At 40.7% G+C, this 21041-nt stretch overlaps 1 protein-coding gene across 1 annotated transcript in view; it reads left to right on the forward strand.

Annotated features, from left to right (window-relative positions):
• DOCK3 (dedicator of cytokinesis 3) overlaps positions 1 to 21041 on the forward strand; it is a 1331886-nt gene that overhangs the window by 835850 nt on the left and 474995 nt on the right. The gene's annotated exons all lie outside the window — the stretch shown is intronic.

The raw sequence follows: 21041 nt of genomic DNA on the forward strand, positions 1-21041 counted from the left end.
GTTTTGGCTGATTGCGTGAGTCTAGAAAATAGGATATCAATCCCCTGGCTTTCATATATAAACCTGGTCTTTTACAATTTGGGTTGTGGGCACCTTTTTGAAAATCCTGAACAAGTTACTGCAAAAGTAATTGAGTTATATCAGTTGAATATTGAGGAGTCAAGGTTGGTGAGCATTATACATATGTTGTCAGTAATAGAATACATGCAAATAAGTACAACGTCTGCCTTAGAGCCATACCTGACATGGATAATTAAACCTGAATATACACCATCTATTTTCCTTCACTGTGGCCAGGGCGTGGCATACATTTTTACCACCCTATCCCTGTGATGGGGTAACAGAACAATCTACTGTGCATTTTATGTTGTTCTGTCCACTGTATGTTTGTCCAAGATGGAGATTTTTGTGCCCATTCTTTTGAACAAAGGTTTTCCCTCATATAAAGAAGGGCTATTCCATTTGCAGTGTCTATTGACTATTGAAAATTGTGCAGCAGTGTTAAATTATCTACTAACTGCTTTATCTATAAGAAGAAACTATGCACTTTAATAATAACTTAAGGATGATAAGCAGTAGATTTGTTGTGATATTTTGATTTTAGATTTTTATTTGTATGCGTGAAATGTTTTAAACAACTTATTATAAGAAATTGTCAGCTAGATTGGTAATGGAATTAGTATTGATTATAGCTATTTATGTATTAGATGAACATTTTATCTTAATACAGTTTTGTGATTTGTACTTTTAAGGTTGATTAATTATTTGACCGAATAAAGAGATTGACTTGACTTGACTTGAAATAATGTGTTAGAGACAATAAAATGCATTGTTATTAAACTGTGCTAAAGCCTGTAGGCAGGTATTTTGTTATATGGAGTCTTGCAGATTACCCTAGTAGGCAAGGATTTTGGAGTAGGTAACCCACCTGAACAAACCATACGAACAGATGATTTGTACAATGGTAATCCATATTAGGCTCTACTATTAGTGCTTTTATATAGTTTTAAAATGGTTGCATTGTGGGAAGGCTTATGAACCAGCACTGCATGTTGGAGTTGGTTATGGTGATAAGCACATAATAAAGGTTAAGAAGTTATAAAATTGATTGCAATCCTGACATACTGATTGTGAAAAGCATATTTTAAACTCAAAATACATTTATGGGTAGATTGTTACTCTGCTTCAAAGCCTGCAAATAGATATTGTATAACATGGAATCTCACAGGTTACAGCAGTAGGCAAGGCTTTTGGTACAGGTTACTCCCTCTGGCAAACCTTGGTATAGCAGATTTGTGCTGTCAGAATCCTTGCTAAGTCCTCATAAGAGAGATAATATTGTACTTAGACAACTGTAATTTTGTTTATAATGCAATTTATCGATTGTATGCCTATAGCTGCCTTGTGGAAAAGCTTACCCTTCAGTACAGGAGGTTTCTGTTGGTTATAATTATAAGTCACTGATAAAGGCTACAGACCTGATTAGTTGACTAAGAAAACATATTTGTGCTTCCATAGGTCTGATTTCTTTATTAAAAGTTATGATAAACGCATTAGACTTGACATATTGATTGTGAAAAGCATTTATTATAATCAAAAGACAGTTAACAATGTTTTTTTTTTCTCTGGGTTAAAGCCTACAAATAGGTAATTTGTTGTATAACATATTATAGGTTATGTTTGTAGGAAAATAATGTGGCTGTGGTTACTGCCTCTGACAAACCCTAGAGGGAGAATATTTGCACTGTAATAAATCTAGCTACAATTTCTTCTAATCTGTCTGCCAAAAACTTGTCATGTAAAAAGTCAAATAATACAAACATCCATAGATAGATAGATGGATAGCTAGATAGATAGATAGATAGATAGATAGATAGATAGATAGATAGATAGATAGATAGATAGATAGACAGACAGACAGACATTGGGTTTGCTTTGTTCTGCCATTGACCTGTCCGAGTGTCATTTATACGTTGCTTCCACCCATGACAACAAATAGCATAGGGTAATGGTTCAGTCCACATCGGTCATTGCCTTGTTAACATGTGAATGGTTGGCATTTTTGGATCACCAGTGTACATCCACCTGAAAATGAGCGTGCTTCAATTTCATGGCTGGTTAGCAAGTCCTTTAGTGTTGATCTTTCTCCTTTTATAGTTCCTTTTCCATTTCTTCATTTCTCCTCTGTTTATTTTAATGTTTCCCAAGATAACTCTACTGCTCTCCATGCAGTGGTGGCGGTTTGCTTGCCCGCCGCTCATTTCATCTGTGGTGCACTGCATCCTGCAAGGCCACTTCCTCTAATCCAAGAACCCATTGTGGAATGCTATTATCCATAGTGTATTGTTGTTTTACCATTCCAAGATCACCTAAATGTTGATTCTAAATGTGGCTGCCATGCTTGAAATGTAAAACAACAATAGACTAGTTATAATAGCTTTGAAAAACGAGCACCCGCTGGTATGTTTATATTAATTATTGCAAACATAGGCCCATATGTTTAAGTTGCAACATGTTTGCTTTTTTCTACATGTATTTTTTTAAAATTATCTTGCACATGTTGTTGAGTTTGAGTGTATTTTGTGTTTGTTGTGGTTATGTTGCAGGGTCAATTCAAGAATGAGTCAGTGGACTGATAAATGGATGCATGAGTGGATAGATGAGTGACAAGTGAATTTATGATGACATTTTGGAGAGCCTTAACCTTTCAATGAGACAAAAGGCACTTTTGTTCATAAACCAGACCTAATGGCTCTGCCAATGCTTGTTTAGTGTATTTGCTTCTCTCTATAAGTAATATTCATTCATTCAGTTATGGGAATGTAGTGAAAGAAAGGACGAGAGAGTAGTAGGGAGCAAGGAAGAAGAAAGATTGTCAAAGACAAGAGTAACACAATATTGTGTTAAGTTATGGTGAGGGCTACTAGAACTATGTGATTCTGCGGCAATAGCGGTTTCCTGCATAATTATGGATTTGCCACATCGTCTGCTGCATGATCTGAAAATTTTCAAAAAAGTATTTTGTTTCCAGTTCACACTGATCAAAGGATACTATAAAGGTGATGCTATGTGTACCCGTGTTGTGGAAAGCCCTTCGCAAAAGATGACTAGCTATCAATCAGTCAATCAATTAAAATACTTTATTCAACAAGGTTTGCCATAAAAGCAACAAGGCAATAAATACGTACAAATATCATAAACACACAAAAAACATCACAATATAGGCTGCAAAAAGGATTAAAAACAGTAAATATTCAATAACAACACATAGGCCAAGAAGAAAAAGCTGACACTGTACGTTGGCTCCATCAAAATATCTTCATAACATTTTTCTAATATCATAGCCTTTATGAGGAAGTGTAAAACAATAAAACAAAGTTCCTGAGTTGACAGTTTTTGCAAGAGCTCTAAGCCCAAGTTAGGGGTTCTCACCCTACAACAACCGCATATTGGAATTAAAAATGACTGTCTTGGGATGGTAAATAATGGGCAGAATAAAATAAAATGTCTCATACTCTGCTTAGAGGTATTGTTACAGCTACATGAGGGAAGTGTGCCTTAACATGTTTCCTGCAGGGGGAAGGCTACCTTATAATGTATTCTGTTCAATCTGAACAGAGTTAAAAGATACAGATTATATGATTTTTCTATCTAGGTTAGAGATGGTTCTAGGGAACTGGTTGTGCATACCAACACACAGTTTACTAAAGTTTTCTTATCTAGACTGCCTTCTAACCTAGACTCCCTACATCTCTCTAAAAACACAGACTTTTTCAGCTCTTTAGTGTTCGAATTGCATGCCTGAGGGTTTGTAGCATCGTCCGCCATGTCTATATCCTTAAACGTTTTCCATATGTAGGCAATCTATGGGATGTCATTGACACCGTCTAAGGATATCTAGTCAAGTAGATATGACCTAACCAGAGTTGCATCTGGATTTACCCAGCACCTAATCCAGAGCAAAAGCGAGACTAGCTTTATTTGATCCTCAATGTAGGGGAGTCAAAGTTCCTCATGAACAAGGATGGTAGCTGTACATTTGGGTACCCCCAGTAATATGCAGACAAAGACGTTTTCTGAATGCTGGAGGGAATGAGCAACTCCATAACCCCAGACACCTGCCCTGTAGAGCCCAGTAAATACACACTAACTCATATATAAACTAAGCATCTCAGCAATGGGTTTATTTTCAATTTCCTGGCAAACCTAAAGATTGGCTCTGTATTCCTTCCCTGTAGTTGAGTTTTTGCTGAGACGAGGGTATTCCAAACCAAGAGTTGTACTAACAGTAATACCCAAATAATTAAAGGAATTTAACTTCTCTATGCATCTTCTCCCCATGAAGAATGTCTTGGCTTTTGTACACAAATTCCTGCAAGTCATAGTATGTGTTTTAGCCAGGTTTATTTTTAGATCAAGGGAAGCATGAAAGATAGGAATGAATCCAATAAAGTCTGTACACGTTCCCAGTGTGCATAATATGGAATATGATAATCCTCCATTTTAGGCATGCCTCTGTCTATTAGGTGTTTACTGGCTGCATTGATGTAAAAAAAGAAATAAGAAAGGGGCCAAAATGCACTCCTTTCTCACTCCTCTCTTTGAGCTAATGTTAGTTGTCGTCTCATCCTGTTGACTGTATCGGATCGAAATTCGAAGGTCCTGGTGAAAAGGCTTAGTTAAGTGTAAAATGTCCTGGTCTTTGTCCATACCCATGTTTTTCATAATCTGCCCTGTTCACCAAGTCAAAGGTCCTAGTGAGATCTATAAAAGTCATATGTAAGATGCCTTTTAAGCTAGGACGTACTTTCCAGCAATAAGCTAGAGGTTTAAGGCCTGCTCAACTGTCCCAATGCCATCCCAGAAGCCAAATTGTGCTTGTAATAAAATGTTGTTTTCAGTGGCCCAGGTTTCAAGGCGTGAAAAGATAACTCTCCCCAGTATTTTTGCACTGGAGTCTATGAAAGAGATAGGTCTATACCAGGATGGTCAGGATCTATCACTTTTCTTGAAAATGGAGACAATTGTTGCTGTCCTCCATGAGACGGACAATAACCAGCAACTACGCACCTCGAGACATTAGTTACCAGGGTGCCAAAAGTGCTATATTTGATTTTTAAAAAGTCAATGGGAGCCCCGTACGGCCCTGCTGCTTTCTCTGAGGTACTCTGTTCAATAGCCATCTTAACTTCACTCAGCTCAAGGTGCATATCACCACTGCTACCCTCGGCATGCATTGTTGCTTTATTCATAGGGTTTGTGGAATGTGAAGTAATAGTGTCTTGGAAAGCACGTGTGTAGTGAGACACCCATTCATTTGCTGTATTTAAACATTCTACCCTGGGAGCCTCTGAGTCAGTGAAAAAACTATGATTCACTACTGTCCAGAGTTTCACAGAGTCTCCCGTGTTTGCAACACAGATGATGTCGTCCCAGGCTTTAGTTCTAATTTCTCTTTTCCTATCTTCTAAAACCATGCAGTAATCTGCTCTCACTGTTTGTACATGTTCTTCAATACGGGGGACAGCCTTCAGGGTTGTTTTTAAACGTTTTGAGCGCCGGTGCAGGCATTCTTAAACCAGCCATGGAGTTTGCAAACACCACCCCCTTTAGTAATTGATGCGTGATTTGCCACTGTTCTACATACATTATTGAACCCTGCTAATAGGTCTACAGGTGCTAATCGTCTCTCAGACAAGTTAGAACTGACTGCAAACTCTCTTTTAAAATTAAATTATTAAATGCTAACAGGGTTTATTGTTGCCCATTTCTATTGTAACCCATTATGTTTTTGAAAAGGTGTAACTCCTGGACTAGCTTCTCTGTCTTATTTCCGAGTTGACAGTTTAGCTGAATAGGGAGGGGATTATGATCACTGTTGCACCTGGGAATGATTTTATAATCAAGGAAGAAAGATGGATATTCTGCTGTAATAATATAAAATCGATCTTACTTTTCCCAATAGGACCTTTAAAGATAAGGTTGTAATTTCCAGACCTATCTAATATATCTCCTGAAAAAGCTAAATCGTGCTTCAAAATATAGGAATTCAAACTTAGCCACTGTGTCAATGAATTGCTGTTTTTTTTACTCAGGTAAAAGCAGCCAGACAACCAATTCTATTTACTTCTACTTGTAATCTGTATGCCCAATACCTAATAAATTACAAGGCCATAAAAACATGAGGTCTCCAAGCTGAATTTACTCCATTACAGCGTTTTCAATCTTTCGTAAATACTTCACTTTACAAACCCCGAAACTAACCAAGCACTCATTAATGTCATACACTGCAAAACATATTTTAATCGGCATAAAACAAAGTATAAACGTTCGATAATCATAGTCCTAATGTCTGTGAATCTGTTTTCCGAATTTAAACAGAATTCTGTACCTCTCCATGGTAATAAAATAATATTAAGTGGTTAGGCTCAGCTTTATTGGACATACAGTTGCTCTTCTACCCAGGAGTCCAAGAGCAACCTTCAGAAATCTTTCGTAGTTGAAATGACAACATATTATTAATGTATTCATGGCAACTAAGCTGACATCGCCTCGCTCGTATGGCTGCTTTGTCAGTGCTTGTTAATTGCAATTCAACAAGCATTGCCAAAGCCAAACTAAAAGCAAGCTAACCCTAATAGCAGCGGCCAAGGGATGAGAGGGGGAAAGTGGCGCTGGCAGAGAGGGCATCATCCTGCATTGGGATGATGGGTGTGATGCACAAGGAGCACAAATATCGGATTGGTGTGATTGGAAAAGATGAAGAGTTACGAGGGGGTCTACTTAAAACCATATTTAACCTTCCTTTCCACAAAAATGTCCTGGCTTTGGGAACGGCCTACACAACAAATGGCAAGTCAGAAAAAAAAGCCACTATCCAAAAGTTTATCGAAAGCCCACTCTTCTTACTGTATGTGTACATTTATGTAATTACTTATCTGTGTGTGTGCGGTGTGTGTCTGAGAGTTGTGTTACAATCGTTTTGGGTACTCAGGTGTGTGTGTGTACATGTGCGATGGTGTGTATGAGTGGTTGTGTGTGTGGATGTGTGTGTGTGTTTGTAGCCTGAGATCTTCTAGAGACAGGAGCAGTCAGGGGACAGAAAATAGTCCTGGGCACCAAAATAAAAATGGCCTCTATTATTGAATCAGATAGCAAAACAAATGGCCCATGTTTGCAAACTGGGGTAGTTATGAAAGTGTAAAGCCATGCAGTATATGTGTTTTGCAAGATATGGAAGACTTCATGTATGTGAGCTTGCTGCAGGCAATGTTTTTTTTAATATGGAAATTAACACTCATTATTATCTGTGTCTGTGCGCGCATTTGTGTGTTTGTGTGTGTTTGTGTGTGGTGACGTTGTGTTACTATCCTTGTGGGGACTCAGGTGTCTGTGTGCTGGTGTGTGTGTGTGTGTGTGTGTTTGGGTGTATGTGTGTGTTTGTTGTAGCATGAGATCTTCTAGACAGGAGCAGTCAGGGGACAGAAAATAGTCCTGGGCACCAAAATAAAAGTGTCCTCCACTCTGAATCAGATAGCAAAAAAAAGAAAGTGATCCATGTTTGCAAACTGGGGTAGTTATGAACGTGTCAAGACATGCTGCATAAGTGTTTTGCAAGATATGGAAGACTTCAAGGATGTAGGCTTGCTGAAGGCAATGTTTGTTTTAATATCATGGAAATTAATAGTCAATTCTGGCCCAGCAGACCACACAACAGGCCCACATACAGCAGAATACAGTCCACACACTGACCTGTCAGACCAGCTCATAAGGACAAAACACAGTTTATTTGCGGAATACTGTTCATTACATAGAATATTGACATAAAAAGGCAGCACAGCCCCACGTCTTAGAATCCCGCCAAAATAACACCTTACCCCTGCAGTCACAGACATACGCATGTACAAAAGTCATTGAACATGAGCTGTTAGTAACATCTAAGACATGGTTAAGTAGTCAAGGACAAGATACAATTTCATTCACACAACATGCTCATTGTCACCCAAGCAAGTAAACAGAAACAATAAAAAGTAAAATCTTGACATAATGCTCCTTATGCTTTATAAACAACACAAAGGCACAGAAGCGGAGGCAAGATAGAAGACTCAAAGAAAACCATGACACACAGCTTGGCCAGTTGCAGTTTAATGAAGATGCACTACACAGGGATTCATCTATTACCAAGTCCTCCACACATCAAATCAATCCAATAGCCAAGCCACATTGTCTATCCAGTTACTATTCTCCATCTAGATTACCAAAGGCCCCCCCACCAAGCCTACTATGAAGGTACTAGCTAAATGCAATCTGGCATTCTCCAAGATCTTGATCTACCCATACCTATATAAATAAAACCCTACTGCCCAGGTGGGGAAGGGACACTTAACGTTTGTACACTCAGAATGTTTCATTTCAGTACAATCCAAGCATCTGCAGCAGCCTTCTTTCATGCACTGTAAAACGCTGCAACACAGTTTGTGATGTAATTAGAATGTGCATCGATTCCACATCCATCCCAGGCCAAGTGAACTGAAACTCCAGTCTACCCACAAAACTAGACAAATGCAATTCACTCTTTTAAACCAGAACAACCAAGCTATGTACCAGGACATGCTGCCGTGCAGGGACAAGATCCTTCAGAACCATCAGCTCCACCAGGACCCCTTTCACCAGTCCTGATTCAAGCAGCAGGCAATAGCCATTGGAATTTCTGATCTTTACTCCACAAATGATCCCTACATGCACTTCCGTAACTAGTGCAATAATACACTATTTGGGATGCAGCATGTGACAATGTTTGTCGCAGAAGACACCATCAATGTCTTCAGCTTCATAACCAGCGAACACCAGCTGACTTCAGCCGCAAAGATCCGGAAAAAAGACAGGTGACAGCTTCCAAAATTAACTACATCACCATCCTTGCATAGGAATGATGCCCTATGTGAAAATGTTTTACAACTGAGGCACAAATGCCTTCCAGAGAGACACAGAGCAAACTAACTTCAATAATTTATGTGCCCAGGCACAACACAGCTACACAGTGGCACAGCCCATTGTATACAACTGACAATGAAACTCCCTGTGAAAAGGTGCTTGGTACAGAGATAATGCCAGATAGCAGCCCCCCAAAACCACGCAATGACATGATGGAGTGCGAAGAAGGTGAGACTTCAACAAGAGAACAATTTGTACGAATTGCTAGGACTGACGCACACTTGTAAGGCATGGCCAGCACATCTCTTCCCTATAGGGATCGATCAGCCACCCTGGTGAATGGGGCATATGGTGAGTAAGTCTATCTCACAATGTCTTCCTTGTAGAAGTCCCTATCCACTGCTACATTAAGAAACATAAGGCCTGATTTGGACTGGTTACTCAGTCACAAACATGATTGATACCCCACCCACTGCATTATAAGTGCATTATATCCAATGGCACTTGTAATACGGCAGATAGACTATCCGTCACATTTGTTGGAGTAAACCCTCCCCCCCCCCAGGCAGCTCAGATGTTTCTTTCTTTCTCTCTGTGTAGAATTTCCACATCCCAAGGCTAGCACTCTACCACAGCATTTCTGGGTCTGGTGGCTTAGTAGACTAATGCGTCCACTGTAGGGGGTCTGTGTTTGACCTCATGGTCATAGGTGTGAGTCCCAGTGGGACCACTCAGCCTTTCATCCTTTTGAGGTTGATAAAATGAGTACCACTGAGTTGGGTCACAATAAACATCTGTTATTCACCGCCAAGGTACCCTTGTGGGTGAACGTGCGCTTTACAAATACACATTATGTTACTTATTCCTCCAACCATGATGTCTGCAATGAAAGGGAGGTCAAGGAGTATACAAGGGAGAGGGAGGATGCCAAGTCTGTGAGCCTCCAGCATGAAGTTGATAGAGTATTGGATTGAGGTGTAGGTGAGCAGGATGGCTTGCTTAAGATGAACACTGGCAGTGAGTTGATGATGTTCATTTCCAGGTGAGGCAGATGGGTGTCACAAATACCTGACTTTCTTTTCTGGTGCAAATGATGTGCCTTGGGGTGCATCAATTCAGTGTGGTGTGGGAGAGGGTTGCAAGGGGAATTAAAGGTTGACTCGACATTACAGAGGGTGATGAGGTACTTTTTCATGGGTGCCATACATGATCTGCATGTGTCAGCCGGAAACTAAATAGTTCTAGATTCATCAGAATTGTATGAGTTTCAGTGTCCTATAGAAAGAAAAATCAATGTGACAGGCAATGCTGCCATCCAGAACCTCCTAGGATGAGTGCAGTGGATGAATATGTCATTTACAACATCCATTTTACAGCCATTCACTGCCGAGCGGTGTGTTCTGAAGAAAGCAGGCTCCTTTGACATAAAACTGGCACTAATGGCACATAACATTGTGAATACAGCTGCCATAATGAATATTTTACCAGTAAGGGCAAATTAGTCCTACAGGAACACAGAAATGTGCTACATGCCATAGAAAGAATGTGGATTGAGCTGTAATGAGAGAGGAATGAGAAGTAGAAATCTGAGGCGAGGTAGTGTGAAAATGCGAGGAAGAGATGGTCATCTACAGAACAGGAGGAAAGATAAGGGAGTTCTTCCTCTTTTCTTTAATCCTGTATGTGAAGTGAAGGGAATGACCAGGGTAAGAAACATCACCTACACTGAACAGCCAGTTTCCGAGATTAATAACAAACTGGACAAACTGAATAAGAAGTGTTTTTGCGGAGAGTGAAATAAACCATAGAGGGAAGGAAAAGGGAGCTTGAGAAGCAACAGCAGAAACTTAAAGCAAATTCTCTGTGGCAAATGCCAAAATGCAGGCAGTCCTTATGGAGAATAAGTCACCTGCTCCTATTGCTGATGTGTTCTAAAACAAAATTAGAGTAAAGCAAGTGGGAATAATTAGCTCCCACCAGACATGGAGGATGGAGAATCATGTTTCTTTATAGTCAGTTAGCTTACGGACTCACTTGAGATAGATGCATAAAATGACTTTCTAGGCTTTGTCACGTGCTCTCTGTGAAGATGAGAGGGTGAAGACAACTGTTGTTTTAGGCTTAGGACTAACCATCATCATGGGTCTCACTAACCGGAAATATAAGTAAATCTTCCAAGCTGATATTAAAAGTAGTGGGCCTTACTCATGACTGGTGAGAAAAAGCAATTTTTAGTTTTGGATGCCCACCACAAATATTAGTGTCACTGTTGTTGTTAGGTCCACTTAAAGTTTCAATCATTTAAACCAGAGCTCAACCCTTGGTTGCTATGGCACAGAGTAGACAGGCTTAACCCAGGAAAATGTACAAAGAATTTGGATGTACCAAAAAAAACTAAAAAGTTGCAAACACAACACAATAAAAATCCAACTCCAATTTATAAAATTAGAACATAATTGAATTAATAAAATGACACCAAACAACAAAAATCAAATTAGGGGAACCTGAGATGTGTATTTTTAAAGTTTAAAATAAAAATAGCTCCAAAAACCATTAAGCAGCCACTGCAGTGATCTAGTTGCACTTGACCAGGACCTAGGCATGATTTAAGGCTGACCGGGATGAAACATGGATTGGATAGAGAAGCAAGGTTCCTCCTGGTCAGACGTTTTACGTCTCTAAACTGGAAGTCCATATTCCTCAGCTTCCCAAAATGGTGTCCACGAGATCTGATGCGATTTGTGCCCCAGGAAGGTCCCTTGCTAGCTAGATATTTTTGGTGCCTTTACCTGGTGAAGATATCAACCTTCGGACATAGTCACTTTTTTTTTACCTCGGATTCCTCCAGCATGGCAAGGCTGAAAGCTGTAGCCTAAGAGTATATGGCCAGGGAGCCTCTCTGCAATGTCTCACTGAAACAGATTTGCTACTGCAGAAAAGCTCAGAGGGGAGCAACCTGAATCTTTGGCTCAGTGGCAACGTACCATTGAAATTTTGACTTGGTAGGTTTGTCCCAATCCCCCAATGGTCTTTGGAGTCAAAATGTCTCTAAATCCCAGGTTTGTCAGGGAGTTAAGGGTACACCTTTACACAATCAAGTGTCCCAGCAACTTAGGAACAGCATTCGGATTTCGAGTCACATTCAAGCAGAAGCAACCAGCAGGGTCCAGGGCAAGTCTGGTTGTCAGCTGGGCTCATTAGGAAAGGGGCTTCTCTCAGCTTGTTTCTGTAGTCCTCCTTTTGTGCACTAGTGCAGCAATCCTATGATGCCACCCTCTACTTAAACACAGCATGGCAGAAGCTTTCTTCCCCTGTGCAGACTTCCTTTGCCCACCCTAGAAGTGTGGCCAGGGAAATGAACAACCAATCCCTTGTAGTCACTCAAAACTGGTTCTGGGGACACCTCCTCTCCTATGAGATTGGTGCCTGGCTGAAAATATGGACAAATGAGGGGACAGGCCTAGCTGCCTCTGACTGAGTAGGCCTCCTGAGTAGGCCTCTTGAAGTTAATGAAGTTCCCGGACACTTCCCAGGTGGTCATCCTGTCAGAGGGACAGAACACCTCCCCACACCTATGCCTTTGTCGCAGCTCTGGGATCAAGTTCACAACTTATCAAGGGGCTATTCAGCTCCTGGGTAACAGTTGGAAGCTCAGGCCAATGGGCTTTTAGAAGCTCTAGACAGGTAAAAGGTGATCTTTTAAAGTGCCTTTTGTAAAATATTTAGTACAACTCCAACTTTATCATTGCATTGGGCTTGTAACAACAATTTTGAAAAGTCCAAGAATTAACTTTGTAGCTGTTGCCTAGGCAGAGAAAATATTATTAATTTTAATATTATATCCCACTGCTTTCCTATTAAACAGCTAACCCTGCCACAGTGAAAATAGCTTATATGGCCTTGTCCCTGTAAAGTCATGTTTAATTGTACATGTTCTACTTTTAAATATCACGCACCTTGCCTTACAGGCATTTAAGGACTGCTTAGTGACTTATTCATGTTTAAAAAGGGGATTTCTGTCTCTCAAAAGGGCTTATTGTGTCACTTTGAATTAACAGTTATAAAGCTGCACAGACAGGCTGCAGCGGTAGGCTTACAGACATGTTTTGCACTTTCACTCTAGTGGTGACTCAATGTGAGCTGCAATCAACTAGTGGCATTTAATGTACACTCCGGGGCACACTTTGTACCATGTTCTATAGACTTGCAAGTTAGTTAAATATGCCAATTAGGAGTATAGCCAATTTTGACAGGTGTTTGGAGGTCAGAGCACAAGCAGCGTCCCAGTGCACCAAGTAAAAAAAAAAAGCAGCATCAGTACAAAAAAATTGAGATGATTATGCAAAAAGAGGTGTTTTCTTCATACAATGGGAAAAATATCCAATTATTCTTGTGTGGTGCTGGAGACAGTGCATAAAAGACAGCTTCTGAAAACTATCAAGGTAAAGTTCTAGTCTGGAGAAATACTGGTTTGTCTACTAGATGGCGAAGCTGAGGGTGAGATAGTTGGATATAGAGTATCTTTTTGGGACCCTTAGAGGACTGAGGGCCATTATTATCTCTACGATACCTGATATAGATAGAGAAAGAGGTTTGGGAAGCCCGAAAGGTGATTGAAGTCAGTAAAGTCCTTGGTACTCACTAGGGGTCCTACAGTGCAAACCTTACATCAATTCAGTTTCTGCAATTACCAATATTGCAGTGAAGCAGTAATTATCAGGTGCAGTTTTACTAGGCCTTTACAGGCTCTCACCTATAGGATATGGAGGAATTTGTGTTTGGCTTTCAGCAGGTTTTTGACTACCACATTATCACTGTCTAAATATGTTCATGAAAAATCCTGAAGTTGCAGGTTTTCCTGAGAAATTCCTAATTCCAAATCCTGAACTGAGAATAACAAGAAACTTGTAATGGTGATCTGAGTTGTGTTTAGTGTGGGAATGTGGGAGAACTATGCAGGGGTGTAGCAACCATTGATGCAGCAGTTTCAGTGGCAGCTGGGCCCAGAACCCTGAGGGGCCTATTACCCTGATATTTTCTGTATTTTACTCCCACAAGAACAGTTCAAGGTGTCATTTTCATACTTGCTCAAGGGCATGGATTGCAAACTACTCTACTGAAGGAATGGTTGAAGTGTGGTCATTTACAGAAGAAAGCTTCGCACACGTCGCTTCATCAAAATGCCAGTGGTAGAAGAAGTGACATCACACACCCAACCTTTGCCCCGAGCCCAGCATAAGAAGTGACATCATATGATTTTTGACACTTAATTCCTTTAGAGTGTGATATCCCATGACCTTGTTGACATAACAATAATTGACACTGTTGATGTTAGTAGCCTCTAATGCACACAATTATAGGATAACACAGCAGCTACTAACAGCTCAATGTCTATTATATGTCCACCCATTATTTGAAAAAGGGTGTTCGCATAAAAGGAAAATATTATTATATCGATTGCCTACTAGTGCCAGAACTCAAGGTACATAACACGAATAGAGTGTATTATATATGGGGATACCCTTCATGTGTTACTTTCATCCACAGGAGGCCCTTTTGGGTAGTGATAGTTCATATAAAATAACAAAATAAATATAACTATTCGATATGTATTCTGAATTAACTCTGGAAAAATATGCAACCAAATCATGCAGTTTCTATTGTCTAATCGGCAATGTTTGCTGGGTTCCTCAATTTGGCATTCACTTTCCATGTTCGCCTTGAGCGAGTCTTGAAGTTGGCTGGCCAGGAAATCCTTTGTCTGTAAAATCATTGACTAGGCCTTTGCTTCATGAGAAGCAAAATGCAAATAAACAAAGCTCAAACTATACCACCCAGCTATTCCCAAATAAGCACCATCATACAAGTACTTATAAAATAAATGCAAAACAACATGCACATTTTTCTCATTGTTCTTGAGAAGATGAGGCCGCAGAACTGTAGGTGATGCTACAGACAGCCTCATGGGTGTTCAGTGTGATTGAAGGGGTTGAGAGCCTTCGCACGTAGGAAAAATAACTATTCCCTCAGGTATTCAAATAGGAGGGGACTGTTGGGGCTTTTAAAGACAGCCATATTTCAGTTTATTGGACAGCATTGGACAGAGAAGACAGCACCCAGAAGGACAACCGACTGCCACATGTGAGAGGTGGCTACGTACTGATGCATTATCAAGAAGGGCACAATCACAGTGCATGGCACAGAAACAAGGAGTTACTTATTGATTTAGGTTTTGCGGTAGGTGATGAGGGTGTAGTGCAAAATACATACAAATAGAATATCTGGTACACAGGACCAGGACTCCAGGTGCAGAAGGCAATGATAGCACGTTTTGCAGATATTGCAAGATTAATTAGACCTTGTTATGTACACCTTTAAGAGAAGATTAAGGTCATTATTAATGTGAGATAGACTGTTCCAGTATCTGTTAGCAAAAACTAACCATTTGTGACGTCTAGCTCTTTCTTTGCTTAATTTCTTGATCTCTAGACACACAACAATGAGGTTTCCAGTGTTTTCGGGAATAGGACGTTTGTCAGCAAGGTAGTCTGGGTTGATGAAGTAAAAGTAAATTGGATTTTGTATAATATAGTACATTTTAAATTGGATGTGAGCTGGCTCCAATGTCCTTTGGCCCGTGACCAGACATGCCGCACACTCTATTACGACTTCCACTGAGACTGTGGTGATAGCCGAAGGGCTACTCAGACTGTGGTTTACGTCAATGTCAATGTATTTATTATTTTATTTATTTATTTTTATATAGCTCTGATGGAACCTGGAGGGCTTCAAACTGTTGCTCAACAAATGCTGCTTTGGATGATTGGTAAATGTGGGGAACATCAGCGGGAGGTCGTTATTTGCATGACGGGCTAAAAAAAAATGTAAGCCAGGTATATACATTTGAGGTCAGCAGTGATACAGTAGTGTAGCCTGTGATCGTATACACAGTAGAGGACAGCAGCAGGTCAAAAGCAGTCATACTAGCTAAATACATTTCAAGTCAGTTTTAGTAAGGTACGTGAAGGATACATGCATTTGTAGTCATTATTTGTCCACTAATAGGATGCTTAAAGGGTCAGACAGCATCAGTGTTTATTCGACGGTGAGCGTTCTGCACTTAAGTAGCACTTTACATGTCCAGCACAGGCAAGCTACACGCCTGGCTGTCAGTGCAAAGCTGCTAAGTTCCCTTACCTGGTATGTAATACGTTATACGCATGTGTAAAGGTCCAAACACCAGGTGGCATCCAGCCCCGTGAACAGTGGAGCCTGGAGGTATCTGTGAAAAGGAGAGGTGAGGCACAAAGGTTGTGGGAGGGAAGTAGGGGGCTGATTAGAGCTAAGACAAAGTGTATATGGGTTGCTGTTTGTGTGAACTTCTGCAAGCTCTATTTGGTTCTGTTGTCTTTGTGAGGGTCTGTTGGGGTAGATGTCAGGCTGCAGTAGTTCTGCCATGAGGGTCTAAAAGAGTGGTGGAAGCTATATGAAGGCAAGTTAAGAACTGCGAGTTAATGATGGGGGGTCTGCATAGACTGCGTTTAGGGGTCGCCAGGAGTCGCAACTATGACCCCCGGCTTGCCCCTTGTGACCCCATGGCACTCTCTTTCGACCCCTGGCCTCGGAGATGGCAAAATCAGTGACAGGCAGACAAGGGCAACTCCCTAGCCTTGTTTTTGTCAATCCTTTTAACAATAAAAGTGAATAATATTTTATTATTCACAATTAGTGTAATAAAGAATGAATTACAATTTGCTATAATATGGCCCTCCGTGGCAGCTAAGTAAAAAATGGTTTTAAATGTATGTTGTGCGCACGCTTGCGGGTGATCATGAGGTTATGTGAAAACGAGTGTTTTATGTGTAAAAGTGTGTGTATTTGTGAGCATGCGTGTGTGAGTTACAGTAAAGGTTAAATGATGTCACCTCCGCTACCTGTGGCATTTTGATGAATTGACATTCATGGGTGGATGTTGTAGTGTCTTTTGAGCAGTGTGCAAGGTTCTGTTTTAGGGAATAGGAGCCAGGGTCACACTGCACAGACATTAGGCCTGGGCACCAAATTAAAAGAGGCCGGTACTAGTGAATCAGGTCAGGGTTTAAAAGAATACTGTATGGTGGTGAGAAGTATTACAAATTATTATAAAGGAATGGATATGTACTTATGTGGAATCAAAGCACTCTACAATAATAGTGGTGTAGGTTAAAAGGGCAGATGACAGTTGCGCTGTCAAGTGAAACCTAAGCATCCATGTAGGTTAATGGCTGCCTTCTTGCCATCTGTGCTGCTGCCAGTGAAACACCATAAATGATCTAGTTATCTAAGACGCTTTAATAGCATTACAGTGTCATGTGTGTGTCTCTAAAAGTTCAAGCTCAGGCCGTCGGATAAATAAACAAAATGGTCCCAGCTGTGTGGAGGGCAAGGACTTTTTGTGGAAGCACACAAATTAAGCCCAATCAAAACATATACTCCTGTCCCCCAATATGTGGGTGGAGCAAAAGTCTCTTTCCTGGTTACTCTCACATAAATGTTTGGAGACTGCTGCGCTGTCAAGCCAGAACATAAAAAGTTGCCCAGATTTGCAAATCAGGGCAGTTTTAAAATTGTAAAGCCAAGCTGTACAGTTTTTTTTCAAGATATAGGGGACTGCATTTTATCTTGCTGCGGGCAATGTTGAAAAACAAGTCAACATAAAAAACCGACCCACCAGACCATAAACCAGGCCCACAAACAGCCTAAAAACAGCCCATACACCAGGCCATGCTAGGCTGTCGAAAGGTGAACAAGGATTGTGAACTCTGTGACTATCTTTTTGCATTTATGAATGGGTCTGCCGGATTACGTGAGTCTGTTTGGTGATATTTGAGGATCTCTTGAAGGTTGTGTGAAGATGCGCTAGCATTCTCTTTGAAGGTCTGTCAGGTGCTATGTGAAGGTCTTTTCTAATTACCTTTTCAGAAATTAGTGGATCTCCCTCTCCCTGCCTTTCTCAATTTCTTTTCCCATAGTATTTTTCCCTCCCTCCCCTTCTCTCTCTTTCTCTCACTCTTTCCCCCTGTTTCTGTTTACCCTTCCTCTATCTACCAACTGTATTTCCTCATCTGTCCACTCTCTCTTTCTCTCTCTATGGGTTCTGAATGGTCTTGGTTAGGAAAGTTTTTGCTCTGGAGATGGCGAGTGATCATTGCATTCCTCTCACTGAAGTCATTTAAGGTCTTTGCAATCTCACAATTCAGACAGAGCACCTCAGGCTCTTTGTCTTATAACAACAATTCTCTTTCTCCTGCTAAACACAGACACATGGGTTAGAGTGTGGCATCCCTTCGCTTTCATAAACCTTCCGTACATGTTTCTCTGACTCCCTTGTTCTTTTGAGGTCCCCCAGGGTACACTTATTCCTGGGGCTGCATCAGGATTCAGGTATTCCCAATTCTCAGATTAGTGATCAGCCCTGGAGATGACACTGCTGCAGAATAGAGATCTGTTCTGTTTCTTTGTCCTTGGAGTCAGAAAGATCATTTCAATCCAATACTTCAGTAGTGCTCAGTGGGAAAACTGTGTCATTCTATAAAGCAAAGTACAAATGTTGTCGGTGTCATTTTTAAGCAACCAAGTTAATAGAACGTAGCCTTTTCCTAGTCTAGAACCCAAAACCTGAGACAATTGGCTTGTGATGAATAGGATCACACATCACACTTCCTGCCAATTATAAAATAGCACTGACCTTTATTTCCTGCCAGGAGCTGCCTCTCTCCTGTGACCCTTTCCCTTGGTACACAAAGCAATGGTGATCTGTTGATAAGAGCAACGGCAGTGCTTTAAATGGGCCGGTACTCACCGGTACTGAGTACCGGCACTTTTTTATTTTGAGAGGGAGAGTACCGGCATATCTCAAGATATACGTAATACTTTTAATTGGAGAGTACCGGCACTTCTCGGAAACAAGCAGGTACTCTATCACAGAGTACCTGCACTTCTATTTTTCCATTTAAAGCACTGAGCAACGGTAAGGACCTAAGCACACGGTTTGGAGTCAGTGGTATAACCTAGTCAGTTTGGGAATACAGCTTTAGATATTCATCATGTTGATAAGTATTGCTGGGATTAACTAGGGCTGGGTGGAATGTTTCATTCCTCCTGTGTAATTAGCACAATTTGGTGATTCCATGTTACTCTTGTAACACAAAGTATCAGACAAATCCTGCCAATCGCTATATTGCAGAATTTTTTCCTGTGAGGCTCCGGAAATGTGAGCAATATATGGCATACTCTAGCACTATTTACTAATGCAGGCAGTCGCTGGCAGCTGTGGTCAGAGGCTGCTTATTGAGTAGATTTGCTGCCACTCTACTCTATTTTCAACTTGAATGGCAGCAAAATCAACTAAAATTGGTGCATGCTCTTGTGCACTGCATGGTGTTGTTTGCGCTGATTTTTCAGTGCTGCTGGTGCTACTGGCACTAAATGGCATCTCGTTCAGCACAACAGGCATATTTCCTGCCTATCAGCGGAACTCCATGGAGTTTTTATGTACCTCCACGGAATGAAACTCCGTGAGCTCCGCCTGTGGTATAACATATCTAGTAGGAGCATTTCAGCCAATGGAATTAATAAGCATTCAGCTGGGTAAGCAAGAATCCCAAAATGACGCCATTTCTGCCAAATTTTAGCACAGTAACAACGCAAGCAACCATAAAGCGAGCGGCTGTTGTTTTTGGCACCTGTGATTTGTGTGCTTTTTTTCATTTAAAACATCGTCTTTGTTTTTGAAGCATTTTAATCTAAAATACAGTGTTGAATGCCAGTTTAGCATTTTACCTAATTTCATTTAATTTTTCTGAATTTTCCATAACTTCACAAGAGCAAATTGCACACATTTCACACACCGCAAAGAGCACGCTAGCTCCCACAGGCATCATTGATCATTGCTGTAAGTTGTCAAGACTGCTGCGTCCTTGTGCAATAGAAGAGATATCTCTCTTACCAATATCAACAGCATATTGTGAGTGCTTCATATTTCACAAACATGCAGTATTATCAGCCTCACAAAGGAGGATTTATATGTAAAGGCCGCCAACAGGTTGTCTGATTCATTCTAAGGCATCAGACAAAATAAAAATCACAACATTCTGTGTTGCTCACGACCACTCACAGACCGTCCTGGATCGCAAGTGGCTTCTCTTTCCTAATGTGCAAAATGAGGACATGTTCCTCTCTATAGAACTGTAAGTTCTGAATTTAATGTATTTGAGAGGCAGTACTTAAAATACTGTGAATATGATAACCAAATAGTTAATAACAGAAAAAGTTGGGTGGAGGGTGAACACAATAATGAGAGAGCAAATGTATCACTCTGTTGTAATCTTATTCTAATGATCTAGGGCCAGATGTACAAAGCTATTTTGCGGTCTCAAAATGCAAAAATCACCTTTGGCGAACGCAAAAAGGCCATGAAGGATGTACCATCCCTATTTTGTGAGTTGGTATCCACTTACCGAATCACAAAATAGGGATTATGACCCTCAATTAGGAAGGGGATTTCCAAGGGCATCCGTTCCAAATTGCGACTTGCTGGCTCATGTATGATTGTTTTGTGACCGTGAATGCGGTCACAAAACATTTGCAGTTACCACCAATTTCAAATTGATGGTAACTCATTCACAAACGAGACGGGGTCCCCAAGTCCTTTGTAAATGGGGGTGCGAAAATGTTTTCAGAGCAGGCAGTGGTCTCACAGACCACTGCCTACTCTTAAGAAATGAAACCAAAACGTTTCATTTTTATTTCTGAAATTCATCCCGTTTTCCTCAAAGGAAAACGGGATCCATTAAAAAAAAACTGCTTTATTTAAAAAGCAGTCACAGACATGGTGGTCTGCTGACCCCAGCAGGCCACCATCCCTGTGAGTGTGGCCATTCACAAATGGGTTGCAATTTGAGACCTGCCTCGTGAATATTGATGAGGCATGTCCCTTGCAACCCATTTGCGAATCGCAAACAGTGTGCTTGACACTGTTGTACATTTTGTTTTGCGACTGGCAATTTGCGATTCCCAAAAAATCACAAATTGCGAGTTGCAAAACAAAATGCTCGTACATCTGGCCC

Source organism: Pleurodeles waltl, chromosome 9 (assembly GCF_031143425.1).
Source record: "Pleurodeles waltl isolate 20211129_DDA chromosome 9, aPleWal1.hap1.20221129, whole genome shotgun sequence".
Classification (NCBI taxonomy): Eukaryota; Metazoa; Chordata; class Amphibia; order Caudata; family Salamandridae; genus Pleurodeles; species Pleurodeles waltl.